A 17,895-nucleotide genomic window follows, 5' to 3' on the forward strand; every position below is an offset into this window, starting at 1 on the left:
TATTTATGAAAAGCATATTTACTATTTTGATTTATATATAGTTATATATTTTGTCAAGTCCTATGCTTGACCAAATATAATAATTAGGCCAATTGTCAAGACAGTCAAAAGAGGAGAACAAGCGTTGATTAAAGATGGATGTAGCAATTTCAACTAAAAATAACACAAAAGAACTTTGCATATAGGATATTCAACTGGCCTTTGGGAAGTAGAAGATTGAAAATCAAATATAATTCTCATGTTACTTTTTACCGTAGTATAAGGTTGCGATTTGAAACTCAAACATTTGCTCAAGGGTAGTGTTTGGAATTGCGTTTTGATATTGGATTTTACATTTACAAAACTACATTTTGAGAAAACATTTTCATATACACATTATTTTTCAAAATTGCGTTACCACTGTAATTAAACGGAAATAATCACTGTATAGCTAAACACTTTTCCTGATTAGTTACGTCATGCAAATGCTAGTGGATTTCTAAGTTCATGGAGTAAGGTATCTAGCCCCCCATCAGTGTCATTTGTATAACGAGTTCAAATCTGATATGTCCTATACATTCTCTAGCATGTGCTTATATGTACGACCATTAGCTTATTAGCTGTCTGATTGAAAACAACATGCCCCATTCACACTCTTTTCATAAATATATACACCGGTTCTCCTCAAATGTATATAAAAATATGTTTACTTGTAAGAATAATAGGAACAACCCTTTCATGACAAATTTATGCTACTATACGGTTCATCCTTTTCTTTATTTCCTAGCTCTGTGATGTGTAAAATTTAGTTTAAAATTTTATAATAAGATTTACCGCTAACTGACTATAACACATTTACGGGCAGTGTACCCGTTCGCATGTAATATAGCTAACTAGCAAGACCAGGATCGAACACAAGAACAGAATGTTGCATTTAAGGTCGTAAAAATGTGAATCAAGAGAAAGTTTTGCTGTAACGGCCAAGTTGTCACAGTGCATTTTTGAAAACTAAGCAATCAATGAGTAAAATAAAGTACTCAACTGGTATTAGCGAGAGCACGCGAAATTAGTTTTTAGTTGTGAACAATAATTAAAAAGCCATCTATGTCGAAATTCACTCCACAAAAAGTCTAGGTTGCATATAGGTTAAGCTCAAAATTCGTTAATGTTGGTGATAATAATCGTGACAAGACAAAAATACAAATGGGTGCACTAAGTTGGTAAAATCGACTCAAACACTTAATCAATCTAATTTCTTGCAACAAGTGGTACCACCAACCCTATTACAGTTCCTTGAACTAACTAGTTTGTTTGATTATTTAAATAACAATTTTATCTTTTGTGAAAGAAACGTGGTACGACAAACCGTTAAATCCACTTAACAAAACAATTTCTATTAAACTTGTATTCTTTACTATCACACCATGACCCAGCAAGAGTTATTCATAGACAAACAACTAAAATAATACTTGCATTCAACTAGTACCACTATTGAAGAACACAAATATATATCACCAAGAACACAAGGTTAAGTAAAAGAAATCACTTCATTAAGATCTTGACAAAATGTTAAGTAAAACCAACTTGAATTCAAAATATTATGCAACCATAAGTACTAATTGTTTCACTTCATCTTCATAGATGTATAAAGATTTAGCTACTCATAATGTTAAGGGCTAAAGATTCAAATAAAAAGAGAACATAATGTACCAAATTAGAGAAATAATCCGAATCGAGTTAAAAATTGAGCTACAATCACTAAACAAGAACCAAAATTAATCTTCAAGTCTTCAAATGAGTTGGAGTAGTGAAAAAACCCTTTAAAACCCTTGAAAACGGCTGGAGTATAAGTGTGTGAGCGAAAGTGTCCAAGATTAGGATTAGGGTTAGTTGGTGGTTGGTATTTATACCCCAGGAGAGAGAAAATCCGTCAGGTCAGCTGAGCGCTGCGCCGCGAGGAGTGCCAAAACTGGGGCGTTTTCATACAGAGATTTTTGTCGCGTCGTGATACTCCAGAATCGCATTGCGATGAAGATTTTGTACTGTATCGCGCCGCAATGGACCTTGATCATGCCGTGATTTGCTTCAGTTTTTGATAATTCTGCTTCGAGTTCGACCAATCTTCATCCGTTAGAACATATGGGCCAATCCTAAACCATTTTCTACCATTTATGAGCAATGTACCTGTTGTAGACCTGAAACCACTAGTAAGCACCATGATGCACCACAAAACAAGTATAAACGGCTACAAAACGAGTATAATTCGTCTAATTAAGATGAGAAAAACATGTATAAATTGAGAAATTAACATCACTCTGTCTACTCCTTCAAAACATGTTCATTGTAAACGTACCGTATGAAGTTGAACACTAACATTTTCTCTAGCAAAGCATTTTCTCTAGCAAAGCATTAATACATCAACTTCAATAGACGATAAACGTGTTAAATCAGAAACATGTTAAATAATAGTACTTTAACAACCCTTTTGAGATAATAAGCGTAATTTGGGTATAACTGAGGATAGAGTGTTGGAGCCACTATTCATAATACAAAACCGATTGTAAAGTGTAGCATATTTCAGTTGTTCAAAATTGAGTTCCATATACGTTATATATTTCTGATTTGAGGTGTCTTTGGAATTCATAGTTTAGCCTAGGGGTGTAAACGAGTCAAGACTGCTTGCGAAATACTCGAATTCGATTCGTAAAAAGCTCGTTTCGAGCCGAGCTTAAACGAGCTAGAGCCGAATTCGAGCTTAACTGTTGACTCGTTTACTAAACGAGCTCGAGCTCGAGCTTTGAATCCATAACTCGATTAAGCTCGCGAGCCTAAACGAGCTTTCATATACTAATCGAGCCGAGCATAAACGAGCTTTTTACACGAACCTCTGACAATCGAGCTTAGTTTTGATCACTTACCGAGCTAGATTTCGAGCCAAACTCAGACTTATTTAGTTTTTTTGACAAACGAGCTGAGTTCGGGCTTTCTTAACAAATCACGAGCCGAGCTCGAGTTTATATACTAAGGCTCGAACGAGCTCGAGCCCAAGCTCTTTAAACGATCTCGAGCTCAAGCTTGAGCACTATCGAGCTCGGGCTCAGCTCGGCTCGTTTACACCCCGTTTAGGTGTTGAGATAATAAAGCTTAGTGTGTGGCATATTATATTATCTTAATTAATAGAATACCCCCAAGTTAAAGTCACGGATCTAATGTTTCTTGTATAAGATGAAATAGGCTAAATCAGAGTTATCGACGAATAATAATTACAAACATGAACATATAAAATGACACCAAGTAACCAAGATGCATTTAGGTAAGAAGCCAAAATAAAATTTAGTGGTAACATAGATGATAGTAATTTATTTAGAAATTAAGTCGCTGACATATAAAAGCATAATATATATATATATATATATATATATATATATATAAGGATTTTTACCCCGCACGATGCGCGGCTCTTGAATTATATTTTCAAAACTTTTAGTATTGAATCAAAAAAATCTCTAATAAACAACGTTTAGATAAAAAGTTATATAAAATAATTAAAAATATTTAAAAATCAAATATTCAAAATTTTCTTAATAGTCAAATCTACTGCATAAATGAGTGGACAAACAAAATATTAGAATACATACAAACAATTAGCAACAACAATTTTGTGAAATAAACTTGTTATATTGATTTAGTATAAAACACATATTGATATAGACGCTTCTATATGTTAGTAATTAACAAACTTATATATTGGAAAAAAAGTGGTAGCAATTATTTATTTGGAAACAAATTAAAAAGTGATTATTTTATTCATAATATGTTGTGATTTTATTTTTATTGATATTGTAACAAAAAAGGAATGTAGTATACATTAAATGGGAAAAATTCAAAAAGATGACACATAGGAAATATCTTATGTGGCAAAATATAAAGATAGCTTTAAGATGAGTTGGATGACTTTAAAAAGCTATGATAACTATTGTTTTATTAGATATATAAATATAGATGGTAACACTCCGGTATAAACACTCTTAAAATAAGAACGGTGAGAACACTTAAAAAACATCATTTTGATGCATTCAAAGTCTATAAAACTAACATAATGCATAAGTAATTATCATTATTTAAGTGTTTAACAACACATTGATCCGTCGAAATTGAAAAAAATCACGTTTTTTGTTGGATGCATCATTTTGATGAATATGCATCCAAAATAGATGTACAAAACAAAAAAACATGATTTTTCGATTTTGACAAACAAATGCGTTGTTAAACACTTAAATAATGATAAATAATTATACAATATGTTAAGTTTATGAACTTTTAATGCATCAAAATAAAGTTTTTAAGTCTTCTCACCATGTTTTTATTTTAATGGTGTTCTTATTTGATTTCCTCCCCCCCCCCCCCCCCCCCCCAATATATATATATAGGAAAAGATAACTAGAGTACAAGCAATCCAAAAATAAGGCTGTCTGACATCTAAGCTTAGGTGTGGAACCCCTCACATACAAATTTTTTAATATTTCTTGATTAATGAATAAATGTTTGGGCTCCATGAATTTTATGGATTTAAAATATAATATGTGATTGTTCCACACTTAAACTTAGATATTTAACAGCCTTATATTCTCAATCTTTATGTATATATTCATATTGGCCTGCAATTTATTTAAATGAATGAGACGGCAATAGTATCTTAGAGCTTCCTAAACAACAAATTTTCCAATAATCGTATATAATAATACTGTGCATTCGTACCAACATGCAAAATGCAAATTATTACTCTAGGAAAAGGAGAATCCCACATTCCCCACTAGCAAGTAGCAACTAGCAAGCAATATGTGGAGAGCCAAATATAATTTTCCGTCTTACACAAAAAAGCCCTAAAGCCTACATATTGATGGGCCAAAGCATTTAAGCCCAAAGACCTGGGCTCTTTTTATCAACCCAAGTATCTTGTTTAATACTCCGTAGCATTATTTGTCCGAGTGTCTCTTCATTCGGTTTGACTAGTTTAGACTCACAATGCTGTCTGGGTTATAGTTGATTTGTTTAGAAATGCATGATATTGTTGTATCCTAGTAGCTATGCATAATTTCAAGAAGTGGTTTTATAAAATGTATAAGTGTATAACACTTTTAAACATGTTATAATAACTTCAACTTACAATATTTATCATTTCCAATAATAATAATAATAATAAATCAACGCTATATGTTTGGCAATTTACTTTGAGAATTGCATATGAAGCAACTGTTTAATTGAAAGAACTACAACAATGTATTTCTTTGAGTTACTGGCTATATTTAAGGTGCATAAATTATATGTATATTTACCATAAAATTCATGGATGAACTTTTAATATGGAAAGTACAAATTTTTTATGCACGTTAAATACAGCCTTTAGAGCTGCATTTAATATTTTCCTTTACTATATAACTAATAAACTCGAACAAACTCATGCATTATTATTTGACTATGAATTTATGAAAGAAAACAATATACTCTTTTCATGTTAGCATTTTCCTATTATTTATTTTGTTGTTTTTGTTTTTATAAAACATAAACATAAGTAATACATATAAATAATATATATAAAATAAAAGACATATATTATACTAATTTATATAAAAAATATACTTTTATTCCAAACATCACACAATACAACTAAAAAATTATTCCAAACATTACACAATAAAACTAAACAATTATTCCAGACATTACAACTAAACGATTAAATTTTTTTAAAATTTGGATTGCTTCATACCAATTCTCACTCCTCCACGTGATGAAAACTGTTTCGAGATACCTTCGTGTACTCGGCCATAGTTCTTTCAACCATTGCACCGTGTTCATCGTCGTGACCTTGGTTCATACGGTTGAACATCATATTGAATACGTGAATGTTGGTGCGCATGTGATGCCTTTTAGCGGCCACTACGTCTGAATTTCGATAGGTCGATGGTTGGTTTTCATAAGTGAGGAAAAGATTGGTCACTTTTGACCAAAACGTACGTTCTCTTTCGTAGTTACCACACAATGGCTCGCCTGACACCTCGACCCAAGCTCGTGTCAAACTTATTTCTTCGGACCGAGTCCAAGCCATTTGATTATAGAGAGAAAAAATAGAAGATTTTGTATAATGTAGAGAGAAAAATAAAAGATAAAAGTATATAAAAATGAGAATAAGTAGTATGGAGTATTTATAAGGGGTTTAATTAAAAAGTTTATAAAAAAAAAATTAGCCAAACGGCTACTTCAACGGTTGGATTTCTTGAAAAACACGTGGATTTTGGGCGATCAATATTTGTCGGGCTTATTATTTTTTTTGAGCTTTGCCGTCCCTTGGAGCGGTGTGCTGGGCGGCGTAGGGTGGCGATGAGGCAATTAACGTCCCACTCCTCACAATCTTAATTAATTAGGCGACAATTGCTTTAAAGATTGTTATGAAGTATCCATCTTTGTAGATATTTTGTTACCATCTTGACATCTTGATGATTTATTATAAATTTTAAAAGGGAAATGATTAATCCTCTTAATAGATTAGCATAAAGATCCTCCTAATTTTTAGATGAGGACATGTGGAAAAATCAGGGGGTGAGATTAGGAAAAAGAATTAGTGTTATCCACATGTCACAAGCTAAAGTTATTAGAAGGATTTTTAGGTTAATTTTTTAATAGGATAAATCATTTTCCATTTTAAAATACTCCAAACTTTGTACATCAGAGTATTAGTCTTTACTTTTCCAAGACTAATGTGTACCGTGTAGTTTTGATATGAATCACTCTCCATTTATTTATTTATTGGCGCATAGTAATCCGATCATTTTTTTGGTAATCCGACTAGACTTTTTGCAGCGACTTTGACAGGGGCCCCGTTTTTATTCTGCCATATTTACCATTATAGACATGGGGGCCTGCACTTTTTTCATTTTTTGCAGCGAGGGTCGCTGCAAAAAGTAGTAGTGGTCGAGATACCAAAAAATAGTGTTGGGGATATGGGGGCGTTATTTATTTATCAAGAAAATTGTGTTACCTATAAACTTTTAATATTAAAAATAGTTTTTCGTTGGTACGGAAGGAAGCAATAAGGGTTGGTGGAAGAGATATGATATATGAGTATTATAATCTAATAAAGCTAGTATCAACATGTAACGGGTGTGAGTTTGGTGTAACAGTAAGTGTTATATTGAAGTCATAGTTTTTTAAATGGTTCGCATTTATTTAGAGCCCAGTACTCCCTAGACTAATTAAAAGATTAACATGTGTAGCCAATCAGTCTTGTTCTAGTGGTTTGAGCAGAGATGAAAATGTTTTCTTTTAGATCAAGAGGTCCTCAGATTTAAATATGAACATAAAAGTTTAACTAATTTTGGGTGATACTTTGTCGTTATCAGGCCGATTTGATGAAGTTATTATCCTTCAAAAAATAAAAAATAGACAGATATAGTTTTTTTAAGTCAACAAGTCATGACTTAAGAAGGGAGTATATTGTAATTACATTTTTCATTTTAAGTAATTACAAAATGGTTCTTAAAAGCAATTATTTGAAGGGTTAAGTACACCGAAATGTAATTAATTAAGGCCGAAAAGTTATTGTGTACATGAAGTTACAGAATCTTTATTGCGTGCATGAACTTAAAAAAAACATATATAGTATGCACGAATGACCTGCTATTCCATTAGCCGGTCACCCTTTTGACTTTTCAAACTTTTTTTTCCTACGTGGCGGATTATTTGATTTAAATATTAGAAATATACATCTATACAAAATATATTCTGTAGCAAAGAACCAAAGTCAGTTTAACAGAACAAAACCCAATCATCACTTCACTAATGAAAGTCAGTTTCATTGAAAACTAGTTATACAAATATAAGTGATTATATCCGATCGACAATCCATGAATTTGATAATCAATGAGCTAAGTCAAGCAAAACTTCCAAATTGAAACCCATGTAAAATATGTTTATATGCATTCGTCATCATAATTAAGGGAAAGGTTTTAAGAGGTGGTGAACGGTGGTGAAATTTGGGAGTGGGTTTCATCGGCTTCAAGGAGTTGATGATAAAAATGAAACCCTGTACACCCACGAAGGGTGACAAGTGGACGAAGATGGTGGTGCTGCAGTGATGAACGGAATAACGATGGTGGCCGGAAAATCAAAACCCACCCAAATGTTTTATTTTGTTAACAACTCATCAATAAACTAAGATAGATAGATAAATATGGGGGGCTGATTTCGGTAGCTTCTCATCACTCTGCCGCCGCCGTCACTTCTATCACCACCATTATTTCTGGCCACCCTATTTCAGCATCCCTTAATGAACATCATCATCATCTGGGTTTGAAATTTTGACCTATAATCATCTCAATCATTTTTCTTTGAAAAAAATACATCAAAAGAAATAATTACTAATAGATAAAAAAAAAGATTAAAAAAGAAAGGGTTTGGTGATATGGTTGGTAAAAGAGAGACAGAGTCAGGGAAAGAAAGAGAGAATCATCAAGAATGAATATGTGGTCAAAGTGTATTGATCCATGTGCAATCTATCTGTATATATATATATATATATATATATACTAGGTCTTTAACCCGCGCGATGCGCGGTTTTTAAAAAAAGTTGATTAAGATATTAACTTACAACTTTTATGTAGACATTACTAATTGTTGGTTGACGGAATCAACACGATGTCAAATACAAAATATAACAATGCATCTTGTGTAGTATAACCATATAGTGATATAGCCCATGAATGATAAATCGCTTAGCTTTTCAATTTCATTGTCTGTTATCAGTCCTATTGGTAAATGATGGATGGGGTTTCAGCTACACACTTAATCCTAAGCACATTCAATTAAATATTCATAGTTTTTTATAATTCATGGCTACATTAATTCTTCCATTAGATAAGTATATTTTGAAATCTTTGACGTGAACATAATCACTATGGTGCTGAACGTTTTAATTCCCCATCATTACTTGTCAAGCACATATTTTAGCCCATACTAAAACTTTGTGACAACTAATTAACCAAGGCCCACGATACATCTGGGATATCACAATAAGAACGGAATATATTTAATTGTTATTATAAGAGCGAAACAGGAGAAGTTGGGGTTAATATATAAAGACAATCTTAAACACATCAAACCAAGTCACCTCTAGAGATCTCCGGCTTCTCGTATTTGTGGAAATTAAAGAGTCATGAAAGCAAACAAACTAATATTATAACAAAAGTACCATTAACTATTTTCACACATCTAATGGAAAACAAATATACCCATATGGGGCAGAGGACTTATTAAAAAACATAGAATAAGGCAATATGCACATCAATAATAAAACGAATTTGTATCATAAACCAATTTATATCAATATAGTAAGATTTTTTTCAATTCATGAAAATAATAAAAGCTAAAATCTATCAAGACATATATTCAAATAAATTCAAATAAATAAATATAAATACTTAACCAAATTAAGAACTTAAATCTAATGCGTTGAGCAGATAAAGAGTTTAGAGAGGAGACATAAGCTCAAAAATTTTGTATATATAGGATGGACATTCGTGTGATTGGATAAGTAATATCAATTTTTTCATTAAAAAGATTTAAAATCCTACTATACTTAATAAAATATATTGACAATAATACATGAGAATGAAGGAGTTTGAAATTTTGTTGCCAAATAACGTAGATCCTATGAACAATAAAATGGGGATACTTTCAATCTTTAATATATATATATATAATTATAATATTAATATAAGTAATTAGTTGGATTTTTTTTTAATATCTATAAATATAATTAAAAAAAATAAAATATTGTTAAAAGAATATGGAGATGCCACATAGGATAAATCCCACATGGCAAATTTTTAGCATAACTTTGACTTTGAAGAGTGATTCAGAAGGCTCGAATAACTACTGTTTTAATATATATATATATATATAGATATATATAGATGGATTGATAATTTGATATAAATGTATAGATAAAATATAATGCATTTGAAAATTTGATCCCTTTCATTGTACTTTTTTTTCCCAATCTAATGGGTTTGAAAATTATACATGAATATGTTAGGTTGAAGATGAAATCTGAGTTTGTTGATGAAACCCGGCCCACATAAGCCTTTACCCGGTTTCATGATACAATAGATAATTAGTAGGGTTCATGCATACAATAAAGGTTTTGTAAGTTCATGCACACAATAACTTTTCGTCCTTAGTTAATTACATTTCCGTGCACTTAACCCTTATTTGAAAACTCATATTTTTCCTAGGTTTGAATTGTAAAGTTCCAACTAGGAAAAAAAAGCAAGAAATTACCTGTTTGTCTTTTTGTAGTAACATGTATTTTATCATTTATTTTCAAGATATCTCTATAAGGTCATCCCTAATCACAACTCAACCTAACAATAATATTTATTAAAAAAAACAATTTTGCTCTTTTATATTCATACGACCCAACTAATACCAACTTTTATACTCTCATTCGCAACCCAATCAAAATCCATAATTTTATGTAAAAAAACTCAACTTTAGTCACTACTAAACAAAACTAAATCATGTTGAAATCATTAGAATATTATAAAAAAGTAACCAAATTTCAGTTGGCTATGTGAATAAGTCGGTGATTTTAATGGAATCTTAGTGGGACCGGCCCAATTTAGCCAACCGTAACAAAACATTATTTACACCGATCGGGATGGCCTAACGATATTTAAACATGAGATCTTTAATAAAAGCACGAAAACTCCTAAACAAGGGATGATCTTAACTGTCATGGATATTTACAATAAATTTCAGATATTAGCATCGACCATGCAATAAAATAGATTTGCCCAACTCGTTTTAACACATATGTAACAACATATTAGGGATAACAATGACTCTCGAATATGAGTCGAATTTATTGTTTGTACAACGGATTAGGTTAAAGGATTTGGAGGTGTTAGATGGGTTGGACGGCGATTCCCTGCTGGTAAGGTGTGAGAACCTTTTGTAAGCCGGTTTAGATGTGTTTTAGATCTTTTAGGGTTTTGTCCGTGGATCTTGTATGTGTTTTAGGGTTTTGGCCATAGTAGGCATCATGATAATGATTAGGGTTTTCCCCCTTTTATAGCTGCTTTTTCGTGGAGAATAAGTCTCTCACGCGTTTTGTATCTTTGGTAACGATCTCTTTTATTTAAGGAAGTGATATGATCGTATCTTTTCATGTTTATCTTCTTTTCCCCAAGCTATGTGATACCCTGGGTGATCTTTTTAGCCTACCCAGGGTGAGGCTTTATTTTGGGTGACGGTGGGTACACCATCAAGCTCCCTAGACTAATAATATGATGTGCCAAGATCGTGTTGTTAGTCTTAGCCGAAGAGTTAATTCTAGCCATTCTTCCCCCTGTGTGCAGGGGGTTCGTGACTTATTTCCCAAGTAGGGTTTTTCGGGCCGTGTATATCACTTCTAAGAATAAGGGATTTGATTTGATCTTCTTTCCCTAGATATGGGATTCTTGATAAATGCAAATCTGTTCCTTGTTTATCGAGAGTGAAACGTACCCTTCAAGCATATCCTGCGTGTTTGCATCTGGGAGTCCGCTGTCTTTCAGAAGGTTTTTGAAAGGGACGATTTTGTACTAAAACGAATCTTGAATGGCCCTTTTTGCAAATTGACGGTAGTGCGGTTCATATCCCTATATAAGGTAAGCAATTGGATCCGGGTTTTTGTTTTTCACTTTTATTGATAGATTCCATAGATGAAGTGGGGTTATCGGAAAAAGAGGAGTGTTTTCTGCAAGCATGACCGGATAAAGACTATTGTCCAGAAGTTTAAGCTCGGTGCCAGGTCGTATGTGCATATGATAAAAATTCGCCGGTTAGAGTCGGATCTGGAAATCCTACGGCGGCGTTCTGAAGATTGTGGCACGTCCGCTGGTGTTGCCTCTGTTTCATCCAATGATTGCCCCTCCGATGTTCAAAATTTGAAACGAGCTCTTGAAATTAAAGATATCCAGCTGCAGAGCGCTCGAGATGGGATGGTGAATAGAGAAAATCAGTTGCAACTTCTTCGTTCTGATCTATCAGCTCTGCAGGTGAAGTATAAGAAGGTAATGACGGAAGTAATTCCTTTTGTACACCACTTGACCAAGGTGAATCCACTTTCCGGGAAATCTCTTGTCGACCAAGCTGTTTGTGAAGATTTTGATATTTATAAAATATGCCCGGATTCGTCGGTTGGGCCATAGTCATGTTCTCGGGTTCTTCATCCGGTTTAAATTCGTCGGATTCTGCATCCGGTTTAAGTTGTCGGATTTTTGTTATCCGTTTCGTAGTTTTAGCTCTTGGAGTTTTTTGTCCAGGCTATACGTCTTTATACCTTTTTCAGGATTTTGTTGTATGCACTTGCTTTTTCAGCAGTTAGGCATATGCTTTGATAAAATCATAGGAGTATGATTTTGAAATGCCATTGCCTTGTTTGGCGTTATTGGGCATGCATTCTGTTATAGTCATGACTTTATTATAATATGTTTTGCCTTTTTTGGCTTTTCGAAACTATGTGTGTGAGGTTGCGATCCTTTTTCACCATGAATCATAGTTTTTGTACACCGGAGGGTTTGTAACCCGTCCTTGTATTAGTCCGGTAGGCGTCCCCGCCATTCTTTAATAGTGTACTTTAATAGGATATGTTGTAAGAGTTGGAGATCTTCTCTCCTTTTCTTTTGTTCAACAATAGAGTATTTATTTGCACATAAGAGTTGGGGATCTTCTCTCCTTTTCTCTTTTTATTTATGCATATACATATATATTAGATATATATATTTTAACAATAAAACTTACGCAGATTTGTTACGTTTCATGTCCTGTCAACGGGGTTGCCATCTGTCGTTGAAAGCTTGTACGCACCATTTCCGATGACTTTATCGACTTTGTATGGTCCTTCCCACGTTGGCCCCATTTTCTCCAGGTATTCCACCTGGCTTGCGCTGTTGAGCCTAAGGACGTAATCACCGACTTTGAAGCTGTCTGGGTGAACTCTTTTGTTGTAGTATTTTTCAATTCTTTGCTTATACGCAGCCTCTCTTATTGAAGCAATTTCCCTCCGTTCCTCCAAAAGGTCGAGGTTTATACGCATTTCTGTATTATTATCTTCTTCATTTATGTCTTTTGTTCGACATGTGGAGACTTGTATTTCCGCAGGTAAGACTGCTTCTGATCCAAAAGCTAGGGAGAATGGGGTTTCCCCATTGCTTTGCTTGGGTGTTGTACGATGTGCCCAGAGTACCAATGGTAATTCATCCACCCAGCCACTATGGCTACGTCCCAGCCTTTTTTCCATGCCTTTCACAATCTGTTTGTTGATTGCTTCTACTTGTCCATTCCCTTGTGGGTGATATACTGATGTGAAGGATTGCTTTATGTTTAGCCTTTGACACATTTCCGTGAATGTACCCTCCACAAATTGTTTTCCATTGTCTGAGACTATCATTTGTGGTAGTCCAAAGCGGTATATTATATATTCCCAGACGAAATTCTCAATTGTTTTTCCATTTATGGTTGCCACAGGTTTTGCTTCTACCCATTTTGTGAAATAATCAATAGCTACAATTAGAAATTTTACCTTTCCTGGTGCTTTGGGTAGTGGCCCCACTATGTCAATTTCCCACTTTGTAAATGGCCATGCGGATGTTACCGATGTCATATATTGCTTTGGTAGTCTGGGGACGTTTGCGTGCAGTTGACATACTTCACAATTTTGCAAAAGCTTGGTTGCGTCTCTGTGCATGGATGGCTAAAAATACCCCAGGCGCAGTGCTTTTGTCGCCACTGACCTGGGTCCTGCGTGTAGTCCACAGATTCCTTCATGGATTTCGAAAATTATTGTTTCTGCCTGTTTGGGTCCCACACAGCGTAGCCATGGGGTCAAAAATGCCTTCTTGTAAAGGTTCCCATCCATCAACTTGTATTGTGGAGCTTTGATTCTTATTTTTCTTGCTTCGTTTTCATCTTCTGGCAATATTCCGCTCACCAAATATTCGGTTATCGGTGTCATCCAATTTTTTCCTTCTTCTTTAACTAAATCATGCACCTGCTTCTCGTATATGGATCTTTCTTTCATGACCTCTATTAGTACTTTCTTCCCCAGGTGTTCAAATGTTAACGAGGCTAGCTTGCTTAGAGCATCGGCTTTTTTATTTTGATTTCTTCGTAGGTGCTCGATGTCGAAGCTTGCAAATTGTTCGATTAATTCCTTTGTTTTTCCCAAGTATAGCTTTATGATTTCTCCCTTGGCCTCGTATTCACCTTTGACTTGGTTGGCTACGAGCTGGGAGTCCACAAAAGCTTTGATGCTTCTGATTTTCATGTCTTTGGCCAGGTCCAATCCTGCTATCAATGCCTCGTATTCTGTTTCATTGTTCGTTGTTTCAAACTCGAATCTTAGGGCATATGTATATTCTTGCTTGTCTGAGCTTATTAGTCGTATTCCGGCCCCGCAGCCTTCTGAACTTGATGCTCCGTCAGTGTATAATTCCCAGGTTTCAGAATCTGCTTCCCCAGTCACAGTGAGTGTCGTGGAGTGAGTTACTGAATTTCCTGTTTCCCGTATTTCGGTAATGAAGTCTGCTAGGATCTGTCCTTTGACTGCGTGCCTTGCCCTATACTCGATATCATATTCTCCTAGCTCGATTGCCCATTTTGTCATTCTTCCAGATTTTTCTGGTTTTGTTAAAATTTGTCTCAGTGGTTTATCTGAGAGTACCACAATTGGATGCCCTTGGAAGTACCTGCGTAGTCTTCTTGCTGCGTGAACAAGTGCTAACACAAGCTTCTCCATCTCTGGGTAGTTTGCTTCCGCTCCTTGCAGTATTCTGCTTACGAAGTATATTGGCATTTGTTTTCTTTCCCTTTCTGTTAATAGGACTGTGCTTACGCATTCGGCGGAGGCTGCGAGATATATGTAAAGGGTCTCTCCTTTCCTTGGGGATGTCAAGGTGGGGAGTTCTGCTATGTGCTTTTTCATTTGTTCGAATGCTTCGTCAGCCTCCTTTGTCCACTCGAACCCTTTTTTGGCCCCGCAGTTCTTTAATGTCTTGAAAAATGGCAATTGCCTGTCCGCTCTTTTTGAAAGAAAGCGACTTAATACTGCGAGTTTGCCGTTTAGGCTTTGTACCTCTTTTACTATCTTTGGAGCTGGTAGCTCGAGTATCTTGTTTACCTTAGATGGGTTTGCTTGGATTCCCCTATCCGAGATATAGTACCCTAGGAACTTCCCAGCCTCCATTCCAAAAGAGCATTTTTTAGGGTTGAGCTTCATTTTTATCTTTCGCAGTGTCTCGAAGGTTTCTTGGATGTCTGCAAGTAGTTCTTCCTCCGTTCTGCTTTTGATGACCATGTCATCTACGTAGACCTCTAGTTTTCGCCCAATTTGCTTGTGGAATGCTTTGTCTACGAGTCGTTGGTAGGTTGCTCCTGCGTTTTTTAGTCCAAATGGCATCTTTGTGTAGCAGAAGGTTCCTTTGCTTGTATGAAAAGATGTCTTTTCTTCATCTTCTTTAGCCATTTGTATTTGATGGTATCCTTTATAGGCGTCTAGGAAGCACTTCCATTTATGCTCTGCCAAAGATTCAACTTTCCAGTCTATTTCTGGTAGTGGATAACAGTCTTTTGGACATGCCTTATTTATGTCTGTGAAGTCTACACACATTCTCCAGCCTCCGTCTCCTTTCTTCACCATTACTGGGTTTGCGATCCACGTAGGGTACGTGGCTTCTCTTATGATTCCGGCTTTTAGAAGCTCATCTACTTCTTTGCATGCTGCCTCATCTCTGTCATTCGATAAACTTCTTTTCTTTTGCCTTACAGGTTCCATGCTTTTTCGTTCATTCAACCTGTGTTCCGTAACAAAGGTCTGTTCCCCTAGGGTGAGCACCCTGGGGACCCCTGTCATATCCGCGTATTCCCATGCGAATATGTCGATGTTTTGTTGCAATAATTTGAGTAACTTCTTTTTGAAATGTTCTGGCAGCCCTTTCCCTATGGTAATTAATTGATCAGGAAAGGCTGGGCTCACAAGTACCTTGTCATTATCCTGAGCCTGATCGCTCTGGCTGGGTGTCTTCACTTCTTCTGGTTCCTCCTTTGATTTTTTGACCTCACTAATTTGTTTACTTTGGTCGTAACTTGATTTTATCATTTCGACGCCTGATTTCGTTTGGAATAGTACCATGGTGTGGACTGTGGAAGGTACCATCTCCATTCGTTGTATTGCTGGTCTTCCCAGGAGAAGGTTGTATGGTGAGGGTGCTCGTATTACAGTGAAGTCTAGGGTTTCCGTCCGTGCAAACGGAGGGTTCCCCAGGGTAACATCGAGATCTATTTCCCCCAGGGGCCATACGCGGTTTCCGGCGAATCCTGCGAGTAGGCCTGTAGGGTTTGTCATTCTTGACTTTATTTCTTCTGGTAATTGCAGGAAGCAATGTTCATAAATAATTTCGCATTCGCTTCCATTATCGATATATACTCTTCGTACCGAGATATCGAATATTTGTGCTTGTATTATCAATGGATCTTTGCTAGCTTTTTTATTTCCCAAAGCGGGAAAACATAGATCTCTTGACTCGATTTGTGAGTCTTCTGGATCTTTTCGTTTCATGCTTGCTTTATTGGAATCTTTGCCGGCATACATTATTTGGATCTGAGTGTCGAAACAGGGAATCTGAACGTCTTTGTGAGAAAAATTTTCTGGATTTTGACCTTTTTTGGTGCAAATTTTTTCCAGATTTTAACCTTTTTTGATGTAGTTGTGGTGATGAGTAGCGATTGTCCCGAGGATGGCGCCAATTGTTTGTACAACGGATTAGGTTAAAGGATTTGGAAGTGTTTGATGGGTTGGACGGCGATTCCCTGCTGGTAAGGTGTGAGAACCTTTTGTACGCCGGTTTAGATGTGTTTTAGATCTCTTAGGGTTTTGTCCGTGGATCTTGTATGTGTTTTAGGGTTTTGGCTGTAGTAGGCATCATGATAATGATTAGGGTTTTCCCCCTTTTATAGCTGCTTTTTCGTGGAGAATAAGTCTCTCACGCGTTTTGTATCTTTGGTAACGATCTCCTTTATTTAAGGAAGTGATATGATCGTATCTTTTCATGTTTATCTTCTTTTCCCCAGGCTATGTGATACCTTGGGTGATCTTTTTAGCCTACCTAGGGTGAGGCTTTATCCTGGGTGACGGTGGGTACACTATCATTTATATAATCCTGAATTTGGACCCGATTAAAAATTCTCTCTTCAAACCCGGACATGACGGGTCCCACTTTACTTACTAACTATCAGGTAACGGAATTTTCTACATGTAGCCGGATGAGATCCATTTACTTAATTTCTTTTATTTTCTTGAAATCACTTCTTTAATCCACTTAAACTCATAAATAACAACAAAAATAAATTGATTGCACTTTTCGTTTAATCCACGTAAATAGGTTGCAGCTAAAAAATATTTATGACTACTGCACTTTTAGCTCAACTAAAACTAAATGACTACACTTTTAATTTAAGATCAAGTAAACAACTAAAATAACAGCTTAACTAACAGGAGATTTACTTATCATATAAATATTTATGTGATTACTTATCATATTGGAAATGGAAATATTATCATTATATAACGTAGCATAAACGAGACGGGACGAGTTTCGGATAGATGGGTCGGATATGCGATTTTCAAATAAAACTGTTATTCGACCTAGACTAAAAAAAATTCCCGACGCAGCCATAAACTCACATACTTGGACATGCATCATTTTAAATTTCGTGAAAAAAAACACTTTTTATGCATGAATGAAACTTTTCTAGTCAATCTGAATCTAATGATCGATTATTATACGTACCACAATCAATTACCTAAATATCACCAACCAT

Source organism: Erigeron canadensis, chromosome 5, assembly GCF_010389155.1.
Source record: "Erigeron canadensis isolate Cc75 chromosome 5, C_canadensis_v1, whole genome shotgun sequence".
Lineage (NCBI taxonomy): Eukaryota > Viridiplantae > Streptophyta > Magnoliopsida > Asterales > Asteraceae > Erigeron > Erigeron canadensis.